General features: G+C 37.5%; 1 protein-coding gene across 1 annotated transcript in view; it reads right to left on the bottom strand.

The window, feature by feature from the left end:
• The window catches only part of flrt2 (fibronectin leucine rich transmembrane protein 2), a 57,991-nt gene extending 42,363 nt beyond the window's left edge, over positions 1 to 15,628 (bottom strand). Inside the window, exons 1-2 of the mRNA XM_038285095.1 lie at positions 15,438 to 15,628; positions 15,187 to 15,360 (exon numbers count right to left, since the gene is read on the bottom strand). The gene's annotated coding sequence lies outside the window, so the exon portion shown is untranslated. The remainder of the gene's footprint in view (positions 1 to 15,186; positions 15,361 to 15,437) is intronic.
• Positions 15,629 to 16,323: the final 695 nt, after the last annotated feature.

Genomic DNA, 16,323 nt, shown 5'->3' with positions numbered 1-16,323 from the left:
ACTTCATCCTAATGACTTTACACCCTTCATCCTCATTCAAAATGCAACGTAATGTTTCACTCATATTTCATCAACATAGACTAGTTATACGTTTCACAGAATGAGCTTCATACTGTTTACACGTAAGTCATGCTCTGATTTGCTGGAAAAAACTGCAAATAGATGCTTTAAAAACAATGGTATATTTTGAAATTTTTTATAAAATTCTGAGGCAGATGATCAAGACAACAGGTGTGGAAACATGAGGAAAAACTGAGGATTTAATAAATAGTAGTTACTATCAAGACTTTACTAACAGGAAAAAGCAGGTGCACATGATAGGAATGTGAGGTACAAAGGGACATGAAATCTACTAATTAACAGGCAGCAATGACTGACGGAAAAAGATCAAGAAGGGATAAACAGGGAAAATGCACAAAATGACAATTTAGAAAATACAGATTAATTACAAGAGAGAAAAATATATGCACAAACACCTGGTGAAAAGGTAATCAAACAACACTAATACAGCTAACCCCAAATGGCAACAACAGGATATGGCAAACCATAAACAACCAAAACCACCTGACAATGTATGCTACTGAGACATGGAAGCCAACATAAAAAGACCAGAAACAATGTGAAACAGATGATTCATCACTAGTTTCTGTTTTTTTGAGGAAAAGTCATGACAGTGTGATATAGATGTGGAAAAACACAAACAGGCAGCTTTACAGTCATTAGGTGGGGATGTGGTCAAAAGAGGCTGATTCATCATAAAAAAGTTTGCCGGTTCATGCTGTTCCTATCACGTTTTTTTTTTCTTGTTTGTTAAATTATTTAAATGATCTAAGTTTTCAAATCAATGTGGGCAAGATCTTTGTGTAGATTTATTGTGTGAATGTTCTGAAACCTATTATACTTTTTGGCCATTGTTCTGAAAGAGGTTGGTAGGTTGTTAAGTGGCACCAAGACTACAACAATTCTCAAAATGGCTGTGAGTAAGTGCTATTAAGCAAACACAGAGCTCTTGACCTCTGCTGTTCCTTGATTTGATCATAATTCTCTGTCATCGTCACAGGCCCACACTGAACACCTGCCTTCACCATGTCAATATCTCAGACGAAATATACCACTGCGGGCATGCAGAGACACACACTTAGACAGAATGTCATCACAACATGAGTTCATCACCCCCATCAAGGATGTGGCAACTCATCATCTTCTTTGGAAAAGAACACACACACACAGACACATACCCCCTTGTTCAGCCAGATATATTTCAGTTTGTTATCTGGGCATACCAAGATGTGCACGTCTTTGCCGTACTCATCCCCTGACAGTGTGACTCCTCTGACATTTACCCAAAGCAAAACAAATTCCACCCATGAGTGCGTTTCCGATACACATGAAAAAGCGTTTAAAGCTCTACCCAGAGTAATCAGAGTGTAAAAGCGTCCCTGGATAATAAAGGTGGGAAGGAGGACGGAAGCAGCCGAACAACGCTCCCTCGCTCACTGACTGGCGATATTTGCGGCTGTGTAAAAGAGGCCATTTTGTTGCTGATAATGACACAGGTTTCCACGGTTTACGGGCTAAATTAAAGAGGTGGACCGCTCCAGACATACGGCCCATTCCCGCGGAGCATTTTTCTCCTCATTTAAGCTTTGCTTTTAAACCAAAATGGACTCACTAAACTGCTCGTACTTTTACATGTCTGGGTCCATTTATGTGAAAAGTCCCTGTTGTGTAACTCCTTCAGAGGCTCCCTCTTTTTTTTTTTTGCCCTCCGTCTTATTTCCCTCCCCTCTCCTCCATATGGGAGATAGAGATGCAGCATGTTCTGAGGATGGAAAATTGATTATAAATAGATGATGTGGGGATCTACGGTAACGATGGCGGAGAGTGCTCTGTCCCACATTACCCGCGTCTCAGCTGAAATGATGCTGCACTTTGATGCTTTCCAGAGCATACTCTTGTGCTTTAACGCTGGTAAGTCTATATGCCTCTAGAGAGCTCGACTGGGGGTCATCTAATGGGGTCGTTGCCATCTTCCCTCCCTCTTTGCCCTGGAATAGCATCAACTTTTTTTTTCTATCCCCCTGCTTTCTGTTTCTCTTTCCAGAAGACTGGTTACAATAACTACAGCTCTAACAAACTTACGCCGAAGCCCTGGTGTGTGAAGAGATGAAGAAAAGGCATGCAAGGAACCAACCTGCACATTCAGAGCCTGCACGCTGTGACTCACACCTTGGAATCTTTCAACGTGAGGGTAATAAATTGCAGCAGGAAGCAATTGTGTCGCCGATGTGCTGAGGGAGTTGAAATTGAAACCCAGCTCGGTGACAGTGGCACGCTCTCAAAGGGGAGAAGCGTCCATGCGGACCTCGCTTTGACTACAGGGAAACGAGTGGAAACAATTTCCAAAGTCTCCTTTTTTTCCGATGCCGATGCTCTTTCTGGGCCACAAAAACCTTAGTCAGGTTGAGCACTCTTGGCAGAGGATATGAATCTCCATACCTGTGTCAAATGATAACCACTCATTTTTATTCCTCTAGAAAAATATTTTTGATTGACAGCAGCAGCATCTAGTCTGGTGATTGTGGAGGCAGTGAAACAGGGATATGGAAATGTGGTTGCTGCATTAAACAGCAACAGGAGGATCTTATGTTTGAAATACGTCCAAATACAAAAACACACATGAAAGGACAGACCCCATACACATTGCCCAGTAAAGGAGCTCCTATCCCCTCAACAAATTTATAATGATGTTAAAACCACAAAATTATATGCATTTTATTGGAAAGTTATGATCAAAGTAGACCATGAAAAAGTAGACCAACTGTTAAGTGGAAGATCAATACATTTTAGTTTTCAATTTTAATTACAAGATAATTTTAAAAAATGTGGCATGTATTTGTTAAGTATTTCTTCTGTTCTGATACGGTTCAAAAAAATAAAAATTTTTGCTAACTTCCCCAGTAGCCTGATTAGGAAAGTAATTTTTCTAAGATGGAAACTTCTGGAACAGCAGTGCTAAATCCATTTTTTGAAGTGTAGTAAGTCTATCTATCTGTCCATCCGTCCGTCCGTCCGTCGATATAGATATATATGTAGATATAGATAGACAGATAGACAGACAGACAGTAAGACAGATAGATGGAGATACTGTAGATCTAGATATACTTAATAAATATGTATAATGTAGTTTACTGCAAATATTCCAGCTGTGTGATGTGGGTTAACATGTGGCTTGTCCCCAGACCTCCCCTATTCTATCTGTAACCTTGCTGCTCAACTGAACTATAATCAGTTATGTTCATTCAGACTGCAGGTGGCATTGGTGACACGCATGATTCCATCTTTGGCTCATACAGGAGAAATCCATCTGATTCCCCCAGAGCGTTGAGGGGGATCGAGTAACTGGATAAAGGCTGTTGTCTAGCTTTTGAGTGGAAACGCAGTCAGAATCTAATAAGAGTCCAACCCACAGTCACGTAAACCGTGGCTAAACAAGGCCCTCGCAATGTGGACGTCTTTAAGCAGGTAATTTGGTCCCTGGCCGGGTTTAAACTCATGTTATTCTGTTACATTCCCTCACGGATTCTGCTTTGCTCTCTGTCTTGCTCCAGCTCAATTCCTTTACCAGAGAAAAACACACATTTGCTGAGCTCACAAATTCTCTCACAATGATGCTATAGTCTGTGCTTACAGCTGATTTGAAATATCGAAATCCGTTGGTAACATCTTGTTTTTCAGAGAGAATTCTTGTTTTTTTGCCAAATGTAAAACATATTCAAAGCGCCAATAAAGGATTGTTTAAAAGCAGGTAGACAATAGGATTGTCAGAAGCTTGTTTTTTTGCTAAATCTGTGGGTATCAGATAACGTAGAGTGTTTTATTGGGTGACAGATAAATAAAGAATAGCAGAACAGCGTGTGGGAAGAAAGACACCAGTCTAAAAGTCCTCCATTCATCCCTGAGTCATGTTTCAGCTGGGTTGCAGTGTCAGATTGGGCCCTAATCTTCTCCAGATGCTCTGACAGAACAGCAATATCACCACATCAGCAAGTCCAAAACAAGAACAGAACCTTGAGAAAGCAACCGATTAGCAAGTTGTACTATAGTTGTAACTGTGTATTAGCATAGTTGGTAATTTATCCCCTTTATTTTGATTTTTTCCATCGAAAATTTCTAGTCCTGATCAATTCTGTGTTTACTTTAACTCTACTTGTGTGTCTGCCTGTTATTTGCTGAAAGGGGAGAAAGAGGGCAATATATGCATAGCGCTCTGCTAACACACTGCACGCTTTTATGTTGAGTTCCCTAACAGATGCCCCATCTCTCTATCGTTATTGGGCAAATTAAGGTGCAGTGCGGTTTTTTCTCCCTGACTTTGTGAATATAAACACCCACATCATTCGTGAAACCCAATTTTATTTCCTGGTCTGTGAACTAGTCCTGCCGTGATCCCCATTATGCTTGAAATCAATAAAAACCAAGCTCGAAAGTTTTTAGTGTGTAGGAAAGAATAATGGGGCTGTTAAAGCTTTGTAGGGGGGAAGCACATCCTGACTTCATCATACAAAAAGGAATTTTTACAATACAAGACATTTTTGTTCATACAGGTTTTATGATTCCCCATTTTTAAAGCCCTCAGTCTGAGTTCTTTTGTAAATTAAATTCTTTGTAGAATTTGTTCAGTGTATTTTGAGAAGCACATAAATGTTTATGTTATCTGACTTAAATGGAAAGCTTGCCAAAAATGTTCAAGCTAATGAGTATTATTTTCCAAACCTTGTATGGATGAACCAGAAAGCAAACTAATTCATATTATTCAGCATGGGTGAGGTGGAAAACTGGACATGTATAATCTAACAAAAAGGCTAAAGTAAGCTAACACGTTTTTATTTGCCCTCCAAGTACTCTAGGAAAACAAGGAACTTAGATTGTAATTTTCCTTTGCTAACAAAATCAGGTAATGGCAGTATATCTACTGTGCTAAGGGTGGTTGTTTAAAAGTTATTTGATCATTTATGTAATTTTCTTTTTTTTTCCCCATGACTTGGAGTCAGTTTTTTTAGAGCTGAGGTCAAATTCATTAAACATGTGTCATTTTACCTTTTGAGTCGGTTCATACTTTTTGTGATGTTCAGAAAATGTCAAAAATTTTCAACGACAGAAGAAAAAAAACTGCTAAATAATGTTTTATGTCTCTAACATTGTTGTTATACACAATAAATAAAGCAGATATTTGATCACCATTTAGGTCAAACTGCTGCAAATCTTTGGACATTGCAAATAAAATCTCTGAAATGAGTATTAAGAGTTTGAGAAAAAGATTAAACAAATCCTTAACCAATTCACTTCAAACACAGAATTTATAACAGTGTTTAAATTCTTTTTAAATGCAAAGTTTAGCTCACATCATCACAAAGAATAAAAATTACACTGAATTTTAGATGATAGAAATTGCTGCATTACCAAAATAAGTCTTTATTTTAATTAGAAATGCAACATTTATGCACACCTGCTGAAGGCAGGTTGTAAAATACCCAAGAGGATGCAGACTTTTAAAAGGCCCAACAATTTGAGAGGATGTCTGTCTGTCCTTGTAAAACAAAACTGTAAATACACAGATTGAAATTTACAAGCCAATTGAACCTCCTGGAATTGAGTCAACTTAGTAAATGCCGAGGAGGAGAAAAGGAGACAAGTAGGCCCTGGAATTATCTAGACCACTCGAGCTAAAGTGTGGTCAGGGACGGACTGGGCGGCTCTCGTCTCGCTCTGGGCCAGGTCTGCTGAGAAGGTCATGTGAAAGTGGAATGTGGCTGAGCTGGATGGTTGCCAAAGGCTGTATTCGGTTGAGAGAGCATATTTTTTAAAACAAAGTGAGAACTATATGCCACTTGGGAGATATTATTTCACTCAGTTTCAAGACATTTTAGATTATTTGAATAATTGAAGCCAATTATGCTATCTTACTGCAGGAAAAAAGATCTTGGTTTGGTTGAGTGATTTCATGTGACATATTAAGAGGCGAGTCTTTTTCAACTATCCTCTGGCTAAAAACGGTTTAGATTTAGTGATAAAAGGGAATCTATCACTCAGCAGACCACTGACAGACTGAGGCTAACTCAGCGAGCAACATGCAAAACAGGAAAATAATTGTGGTTTGTGAAAGAACTGAGGAGCGTCCGCACCACGCTGAGACAAAAAATAAACAAGTAGGCATGGAATGTACATAGACAGGAAAGATAAATGTTTGTGTAAGTGAGACCAAAGTAATGTGGGCAAACAAACAGACACATATCCAAGGAGATATCTGAGGAGATGTGCACATATCTATCTGATGAAAGAAGACGGCAGAAGCGAAGGAGTTTCATAGCATCAGAATGAGTTGGAAACGATACTTAATGTTCTGTGTCATCTACCCCATTGTTCCCACCTGCATTTCTGAGTCACAACTTTTGTTATTTCAGTACGAATGCAAGCGATTATGTCATCATCAGTGGTGAGGAAAAGACTGACAAGGCAGAAAAGAAAAGAAAAAAAAAAGGACATATTGTAATGAGTGAATTTAACAGTGCAGACATAATGGTCATTTGAATCCCGTCCAATTTTAATGATGTAGTCCATCATCAGGATCACATTAAAATGGTAAATGTAAAGCAGAGCACATAGTTATAAGTTAATCATTACCAATGTTGTTTGAGAAGACCACGAGAAAAAGATATGTTTCTATTTAAATAAGGAACAAGAACATTAGTTGTCATACCATAGTTATTCATACGCCTCCAGCTTCCTGACACCTAGTCCTGCTACGGCCTGCAGTTTCAACAAACTTTAGATCCAACCTAAACCATAAGGAGGTAATTATGAATGGTAAGGAAAAAAGTTTATTTATTTATTTTATTATTTTTTTATAAAGATTTGCAAATTGCGTATCCTCATCAACTCTTCTTACAGCAGCTTTTTGTGCGGCTACAGCTACAAGTTATTTGGGATTGTGTTTTTACCAGCCTTGCACCTAACGAAGCCTAAAACGTGTGCCTATTCTTCTCCAAAACAAAGTTTCGGTTCTCAAATATTGAAAGGAAAAATGTTTATGAACACCAGTTCTCATTTTTTGTCTCGATTTAAAAACTTAGCATAACTCTTGCTGTATATTTATGGTTGTTTTACTGAGGAGGTTTTAACCTCTGCTCTAATTTCTTGTCTGGTGCCACCATTACTTCCACAGCTTCTTTCAACTTGTTTTTTTTTTTTTTTTTTTTTTTTTTACATTCAGGAGTTTCCTGGGTCTTCTGCATGAAATATGCCAAACCAGAAAAATGTATTCTTTTTGACTTTTTTTTTCTACTGTCAATCTCCTTTTTCTTCCAATTCTTCAGTAATGTCAGACTTGTTGATTGTATCACTAGCAGCTGTCACCTTGACAGATCCTTCAAACCTGCGCTGTGAATATCAGCAGCTCCTCCAGAACAAGGATATTATAATCTAATAAAATATTATTCCATAGATCTACACTATTAGAAGTGGCTGTTGTGGTGAACATAAAAATAAATTTCAGATTCAATGATTATTTGGCTACGTTTGATAAGAAAATAAAAACTAATTCTTGCATTTGAAAAACCTGTATTTCTTCTTGTTAGATAAAGGCTCCTTTAAACCATTTAAACACAGTTTCCATCTATTTATTCTCACAGCTTTTAAGATGCAGCATGATTAAAGGCTTTATAGTTTACACTAATGGGTAAAGGAACCATATTGTAGCCAATTTTTAAAATTGTTGTATAACCAGATTAAATTTGTGGAGAAATTTTAGTAGAAAGTAAGAAAACACACGAAAACAGTGGTGTTAAACAGTTCTATAAAAGAAAAAAAGAAAAAAAAACATCTGTGTGCTGGAGATACCTGTCCTCATCACCACTAGATCTGTACTGAAGTAGGACTTATCTTCATACTTCATCTTATCAGCTTTTTGGTTCAGAGAGAAAAATGTTGCTTCATCTGTCACAATAAATGTTCTGCTGCTAGAGAAACCAGCTGAAACTCTGCTAGTAAAACAACAACAAAAGGTTTTGCTCTGCAAGATAGAGTCTTAAAAACAAGCTCTTAAAGGCAAGGTGAGTATTTTTTATCAGGTGTGAACATAAAAGTCTAAGATAAAGAGGAAAGACTGGGGCAGGCAGGGTCGGCTGAGTGAAGAATGTGTCAGAGGCATGAGGCCCGTAAAAAAAGCTTCAGTGTGGTTGGAGCAGAAAGCTCAGGAGTTAGGTTCCATGTTGTGAGCTATACGCCTGTTGGCGGGCCTTCTGGCTCACGTTCACCCATGCTTTTTTGGCCAATTTACGATGGCTCCAAAGCAAACAGTAATGGTTCTGCTTACACACTGTAAAACGTGTGTCAGCCTACGTGGTCAATGCCAGCAGTGTGTGCACAAAATGGCAAGATGGTGTTTTTACCTTTCATATCAGATTAACACTAAATGTTGAGCTCACATTCTATAAATCTTTGTTTTAAGAAAGGCCCACTTGTGGGATTTAGATTAATGGTATGTTGGACGACATACGGTAGGTTGGATGCTATACCTTAGTAAGAGTATGAGTGCGAGTTATAATTTTTTCAGGAAAACTTGTTTTTTTTTTTCAAACAAATTGGTGAAAATGGCCTCAGGCTTAAACTATTTGTAGATTTATTTCCCACGGTGGTGATTGACAGGAATTCTGTGGCTGGACGACATTCTTTCAACATTAGTATTGGTCTATTGTACCGGTTTTTATCATAAAAGTATCAGCTCTTTGTTTTTTCAAGACAGATTCAGTCATATTCACAGTTTCTCTCAAGGGACGTATCAAAAAACCCTTGCTTTTTGGAAATATTTCTGAATGTAGTCCAAACTAGGTCCCCTTTTCATGTTACCATTTGCCAAATGAATATTTACACAAAGGTCTAATGTAGCAAAAATCATAGCCTGAGCTCTGTACCTTTAATCTACATTATTTCCTGCATGTCGGATTTCATTTTAAAGACTGAGAACAAATTAAATTGTTCATATTCAGTTTTTCTGCCAACATATATCAGCCTTCCTTTTGAATTAAAAGCTACTTTATTAAACAAAACCCTCAAACAGGTTCGCTGTGAACATGTTCAAATGCAAAAAACATAATTTTTCACACAGGGGATTTTGTGCCTTGGCCGTGGAAGATAGAATAAGCAACGCCATGTCATCAACAATATAAGAATTCCCAAGCAGAAGATTTTAAGCCCCAGTGTTCATACTGCTGTCACACTGTTTTCAGAACTTACTGTTGCTAAAAAAAAAAAAAAACATTTTATTTTGGACTGAACCTAAATTAATATACATTTCTGAACATTAGTACCTGTCATATTTATGCTGTATGTAAACTGAGACAAGGGATTTAAAGTGTACAATGTGCAATGTTACATCTCTTTTTTACTCAACACAGTAGAAGTATTTGCATACTTCTTTCAGATTAATGGTGTTTTTACAGCAGAATATTCCTTTGTTTGGCTTGTTTCGTCAACTAACTTTATTTTATTTCATTTTTTTCATTTGGTTCAGCTTGGATTCAAACTGTGCTTTTTGCCAGTCGACCATACCTCACAGCAAAGCCATGCGTGTGAACACTGTTTTATTGGTTATATATGAGAACGGCAGGGCAGAGCACAGACCCGCTAATGGAGAACAACTACTATTAGATTCATGCAGCACCTCTGTTTCCTATATTTCTGGTGTTATTTCCACTGCAAAATTATTTGGAGTGTCTAGAGAAGCTCATTCAATTTTGATATCAAGACTTTTTTAATCTAAATTTTGTGACAATGTCGGAAAATACATTCTTCAAGGAAAAGCCACCACTTCCTGGCAGCAGTGTTGCTAAGCAACAGACAATAGAAGGGGTATGATTTCAATAGTAGTATGTTTACTGCGGTGGCTCGATAACTCCAAAGAGACGTGTCCTGGACGGGGTTTTTTTACCAGGAGCAAACCACACCTGACTTTGTTTAGACGCAGACTTGGACTGGTGGTTTCATCTGGACCACAGTGTGCTGGTCTGCATTCACACCTGCATAAAAGGCCCAGACCAAGTGGTTTAACTAATTCTGGTCTGTTTAAAGCAGACTAACCATAAAAACATTCTGAATTATTTTATTTGCTTCTTTGACGTCAGGAAATTCCATTTCAGTGGGACACTAGGTGGAAATGTTCCTACCAGAGGTTCTTAATAGCAACATGTTACAAACTGCATTGCAATGGATAGTTCAAATTAAAATTACAGTTTGCGTGCAACAGTACTGGATGGAAGGAAAAGCATTGCTTAAACACTAAAACAAAAAAGAATAACAAATAACTGAAAATTAAAAACTCAGAGTGCTAAAAGAACCATGACAAATAAATAGAGTTTCCTCCACATTTAATTTCATTATAAAAAAAAAATACATTATTTTTGTTATTTTAATTTAGGTAGTTCTTCCATTTAGATAGGTATATAAGTCTAGCTGAAATATTTCTTTAATCATGTGCTTAATGTTTGAAAAATATCTATATAACATCGATTGAGCAGTTTCAGTAAGTTTCACAGCAGTCAAAGCTGCTTTTCTCATCTGATATGGCCGTAGTTCATTGAAAAGAGATTAAATTTAAACACTAATATTTACTTATATAATGAAGCAAAAGGAAGGTCATCTTTTAGAGCCCTAGGATAAATTCATGGTGTTATTTTTTTTCTTTTTCTAACGTCTGCTGAAGTAATCTGTAAGTCTGAATGACAGGTCTCAGATAAACAAGGTCTCTAACAAGGTATTATGAGTGTTTGATGAAAATGTCCAGTGGTTGAAGCTGTAATAGTTGAACTGACCTCCAGAAAGATGTGAAGTCATTTCTTTAGCTTTTTTTTTATGCATTAGGCTTCATGTTGTCCTAATGTCTCGGCTTTAGACTCTAATCTAATGACCATGTTCCAAGTACCCAGGTATTATCCTCTGAAAATATACATTTACAACATTCTTTCAGAACTATTTCGTCTCTGTTTATTTTCTAAGAGCCAGACAGAATTTGAGCCCAGTTGGCAGAATGGAGATCCGCTGCAGATGTATATAGTGAGAGTTTTTTTACAGGCACTTAACTCCAATTAACTTTCATTCTCCTCTTTGACTTTAATCACATTATCCTACGGTATTCGGCTCCATTTTGTATCCTCTTGCCACATGCCCAAAGAACAGCGAAGCGATGCAAGAACAAGCTTCTCCTTGTATTGGATCTCCCTATTGGCCCGAGAAATATGCTACAGTTTTTCTCTGTTTTCTCTTTCCTTAGTCGAAGATCTCTCTTGTTACTTCTCATCTTCGCCTTCTATCTCTCCGCTGCCTTGCAGGATTGCCCCCTGGCCATGTCCAGCTTCAGACAGCTCCCGATTTTTGCTCATAGTAGGCTGTTGCCTTTTGTTGCCTCTACTGAACGACAGGACTGGGCTTAAGTGAGCAAATGTTTTCACATGAGAGAATAATTCAAGAGATTTTTTTTTTTGTGAGTCAAGAAATGTCATCCAATTGATTTTGGATTCTTGTCAAAAAGTGTCAGCACTAAGTGGGCCATTCCTGTGTGGAAATAATGTCAGACAATTTTACTTCTTATCTTAAAAGTGTTAGAATAGACCATGTTGAAACAGAGGCTCAAACCTTTTTTTCCCCCCTTCTCTCTTTTGCAAAAACACATTCCAGCTGTCGAATGTGTTCATTCCTGCAGCAATGTAAAAAACAGTTTCAGACTACCTGCCTGTCCCCCAAAGCAATTACAAGTGACAGAGCTCACTTTTGGCACTTAAACCTAAATGCCTCAAAAAGGAGCCTGTTGAGCTGTCACCCACTCTGACACATTAGTAACATACTTTGTTTTAGAGCTGACACCTGAATGACAATGCATGGAATTCACAGATTAGGAAAGATGGAAACATGCCCCTTCAGGAGAATTACAAAAGAAACCCACTGTTTCATTATTTAATTAACTGTACAGCTTATGCTGCAGGTTTATATGCACCCCCTTTAAAGTAAAATAATAATTGTAAAGTTTGAAATGAAACAATGTTATATGCTAGTTTGAAAATCTTCTTTTATTAAAGGATTGTACCAGAAAATTATCCAAATTCAGCAAAGATTCGACAAACAACATTGACTATAAGAATGTTAAAGGATAATAAATTAGAACTTCGTCACTTTAAACTAAAAAGTGACAATTTTTTTGCAGAAAGTCAATTTTTTTGTAATGAGCCATTATTTGCAATACTGTCAGTCCAGCTAAATAAAAGCATCTTCAGAGCTGCAACTGTTACATGTTATAGTACTTTACATACCTTTTTAAAAAAACTGATATCATATATTGCTAAATAGAACTTTTTAAGAACCACCTTTTTATTTTTATTTTAAAGTAAAAAAAAAAAAAAAAGAAAAAACTTTTGCAAAATGAGGATGGATATATTTTCTCCTAAAAGATTTTGAAATTTTTTGAAAATATAAATCAAAATACACCTTGTAATATAATGACAAAATATTACAGATTTTTCGTGTCATTATTGCAGGTAATTCAATGTAATTCTATCATAAAAACGTCTGAAAACTGCATTTTTTTGAATATGTTTATAATTAAAAATATAGGTTGAGTATTTAAAATTTTTGCCATATTTGTTTAGAGCCATTGTGGAAAGTCCAGAGCGATTAGTTGCAGACTCTTGAGCTAAATCAAGTTTAACAGATACATACTTTCAAATGAAAAATAAAAAAGTATATTTTTCTGTAGTGTATCACAAGCATTCCTTTCGGGCTGCTTAATCCTTAATTTCTAAAATTCTTAATAATCAAGATAGAGCCTACCTTTAAAAATTGGTGTAAGCTAATTTCAATATAACAATCTGAAGTATTTATCAGACTATTTCCTCAAAGCTAGGACAAACATGAGCAATAGCAGACCAAATCTTAGAATATTTAATCCTTCATAAGCTGCGGAGGTAAGCTAAAGGTAATCAAAGACTGGTTTTTGCAGTAGACTTTTTTTATTTAGCTTTCAAATAAATAAAAAAATATCCACAGAAGTATGCCCTTGCTAAACATTTCCCCCCAAAAATATGAAATAAGGCCTATCTTAAAACAATATAAATTATGACTAACAGGACCTCTCTCATATCTTATATTAATAATAAGTGGGAGTTATTTACTGGTATCACAGCAATCAAACCCTTCCAATAATTGCTGAGCAGTTTTTCATGTTTTCACTGGGATTTGGAAGAGTTATCTTAGGAAATAAGTTCTTCAACTTACATATCCTCCTTTTCTAATTACCCTAATTTTCTAGCTCCCTTCATACATTCTCTGTCAAATTCATGTAACTACTGTGGCACTTAAAATGTTAATTTTACTTTAGAGAAAAAAGAGACAAGATGCAAGGTAAAAGATAACAAGCTTATTTATATGCTAGACATATAAATATTCTCATAATGTTTGATAGTTTATGTTAAAATGGTCTGCAATGACTTAATAACTGATGGAATTATCTTGAGATGAGTTGTTGGGAATAGGCCCTATAAAAATAAACTGAACCAAATCAATTTAATTATAGAAATGTTCAAAATTAAATCATTACTTTTTATGTCAGAAACGACAAAAAGATAACACTGGGCACAGTGCTGGTTCTTGCAGGAGTTTTAGAGGAATCAAACTAGAACTTGACACAAGCTAACAAGACTTGACTCTTTAAGCGGAAAAAAATATATTTTAAGAGCCTGAAAAAAGCCTGGATTTCTATACAGGAGCCAATATAATTGTGAATTTCTTTATATACAGAACAAATCAGTGGATCAGGGAAGATGAGCTCATCTGATCTCCAGGGGAATCAGTGTTATGGAGCCCTTTATTTCCTTTCAGCACATTATAGATCTGACCCTTGACTCAATCTGCTGTTCAGTAGCTCCGGTGAAAGCTGCCATTGAATCATTCCGTAATTAAGATATAGAAAAAAAAAAGGAAAGAAGCAGCAAACATTTCAGCTATACAACAAGCCTGGATGTTTTCAGAAAAATAAACAGCGGAGGTTATGTTGACACAGGAAAGGTGTCCGTTGTTTTTCTCTATAAGATTCAACGCTCAGTCATTAATCACATCCATTGGCAGCCGTAGTCTGGTGTTCAGCGCACCGGAGGTGTATTAAGTGAAAGCCGTAAATAAAGCAGCTTTGTAAATTGAGTGCATTTGGGGGCAGCTTTTTTCCCGGTGACAAAGCTTTTGATCATGGTGGATGTCATTATTTTCTTTGTGTGTTTACTTGCATCAGGTAGAGGAAGACTTCACACTTTTTTCTCAATAATGACACCTCTGCAGCAGAGTGAGATTAGAGATAAATGTTCGCATTTCACCCTAGAACTAATAGAAGATAAAACTTAAAAGGTTACAAGTTATTTTTAATGGCTTTCAGGGAGGAATATATAAAAAAACATACATAAATGAGGAAAAAATAAAAAGCGCGGCTGATTCCAGACTGGCCTTTAAAGTGATTAGAATTTTTAAAAAGACCCCAGAGAAAGCATGCAAGAGCTCTTTTATCATACTAGAGGAAAAATGTAAAAGAAAAAAAATAATGTCTGCCAACCTTTTATTTACTGTCACCTATGAGTCGCTCATTAAAATCATCAACTGTCTTTAAAACTCTTTTACGAAGGTTTCATGTCAACCCAAAGGTTGACAAGATAAGCACGAGGTCACAGAGAGCCTCGGTGAACAACAGACAGCCAACTAGCAGGGAGTATGGCGGTTATGAATAATGCATGAACCAAAGGTTCGTCTAATGGCACTCTTAAAAGTTTTAAAAGTTCATCTTTCAACTGAGGATGCTCTTGGCTAAAAAGCCTCAACAAGCCCCTACCCCATCCGCACAGACAAACATGCAGTCATCCTCCAAACTCAGCGTGAGAGACACTGATTGGTGTAATTATGTTTGCAGTGATTACTTATCTTAATGGTACTCATCACCCTTTGAGACATGAATCACAATGATGAGATACAGCTTCAACAGTAAAATTTTGGAACAAAGTCTTTTTGCTATTAAAAGTGAGCTGTGCAGCTTTTTATACCATCCAGAAGCTTATTTGCACACGCACATTCAAAAAAGAAAATCTCAAGTGGGACACTTACCATCTTTAGTCACTTGGTGGTCATGACAGGGTCAGGGGAGAAAAGAGGCGCTGAGAGAACAGAGAGGACGACCTCACGGCGTTACGCTCACATCCCAGTCCTGCCCCCAGACATGAGAAAGAGGGCAACCATGAAAGCTTAACTTGAAAGCTCAGATGGAGGGCAGTGAATTTTCTGTTAAAAAAAAAAAAAGCTGCACAGTTGGTCGGGAAAGGAGGAACAGCGACAGGAGAAAAGAAAACAAGGCAAACCATAGGCAGGGAGCATTCAGAGACACCAGGAGTTTGTGTCCTCCTCTTTGCTCCTCGCTTTTTCTTTTGTAACTCAACCCTCTCAAGGAGACGAAGCAGGCAGGCAGGCAGGCACACAGAACCAGTTCCAGACCTGTCCTGCTCCCAGCAGCTGCCTCACCCCCTTCTCTCTCAGGTTTTCTCTGTTTTTTGGTATCGTCTAACTCTCTGTTCCGTGGCCCGCGCGATGAGCTCACCACGGGCTCAGGTTTCAGGTCCTTCGGCTGGAATGCGAGGGCAGTGTTCACAGAGGCAGAGGTGCTGGGGAGGTCAGAGGCTACTGGGGTAGTTTGGAGGAACTGAGACGAAAGGGGTATCTGTCATCTGGGACCAATGGAGGGATATCTGAGGGGCTGGAGGGCCGAGAACAGACCGGGAGTTACAAGGGTCACGGGTTACGGATGTTGTGCAGCAAAGCAACATTTGACAGCTCTGGAGGCTATGGACTAGGCGACGCTCAGTACATTTACACGCTCAAATTCCCACACTACCACTCCTAAGTGCCAGATTTACTGCTCACTTAGAGGCCAGAGTGTTTTCCTCAGGGAGAGACTTTTTTATTCTTCTTTTGTTGAGCGTCTGCTTTCACAGATTTAGCAGACTTCAGTCAGCATTCTAAAATACAACTTAATCAAACTAATGTAATGATACTTTTACTTAGAAAGGCCAACTGAGTATTCATACAAAAATAACACATTGAGCTGGTAGTTAATCTAATGGCAAGTGAAACACAGTAGTAGAAAGCGTAAGTAGTTAAAGATTAAAACCAGTCATAGAGGAGCCCATAGATAGTCAGACAAGGTGCAAAAAATATAACCACAGCACAGAACACAAAACATATTGATGA

Source organism: Cyprinodon tularosa, unplaced genomic scaffold (assembly GCF_016077235.1).
Source record: "Cyprinodon tularosa strain WSP-4 unplaced genomic scaffold, ASM1607723v1 ctg206, whole genome shotgun sequence".
In the NCBI taxonomy this organism is placed as follows: Eukaryota; Metazoa; Chordata; class Actinopteri; order Cyprinodontiformes; family Cyprinodontidae; genus Cyprinodon; species Cyprinodon tularosa.
Note: the sequence above shows the minus strand (reverse complement) of the source record. Positions and strands in the feature narration are given on the sequence as shown.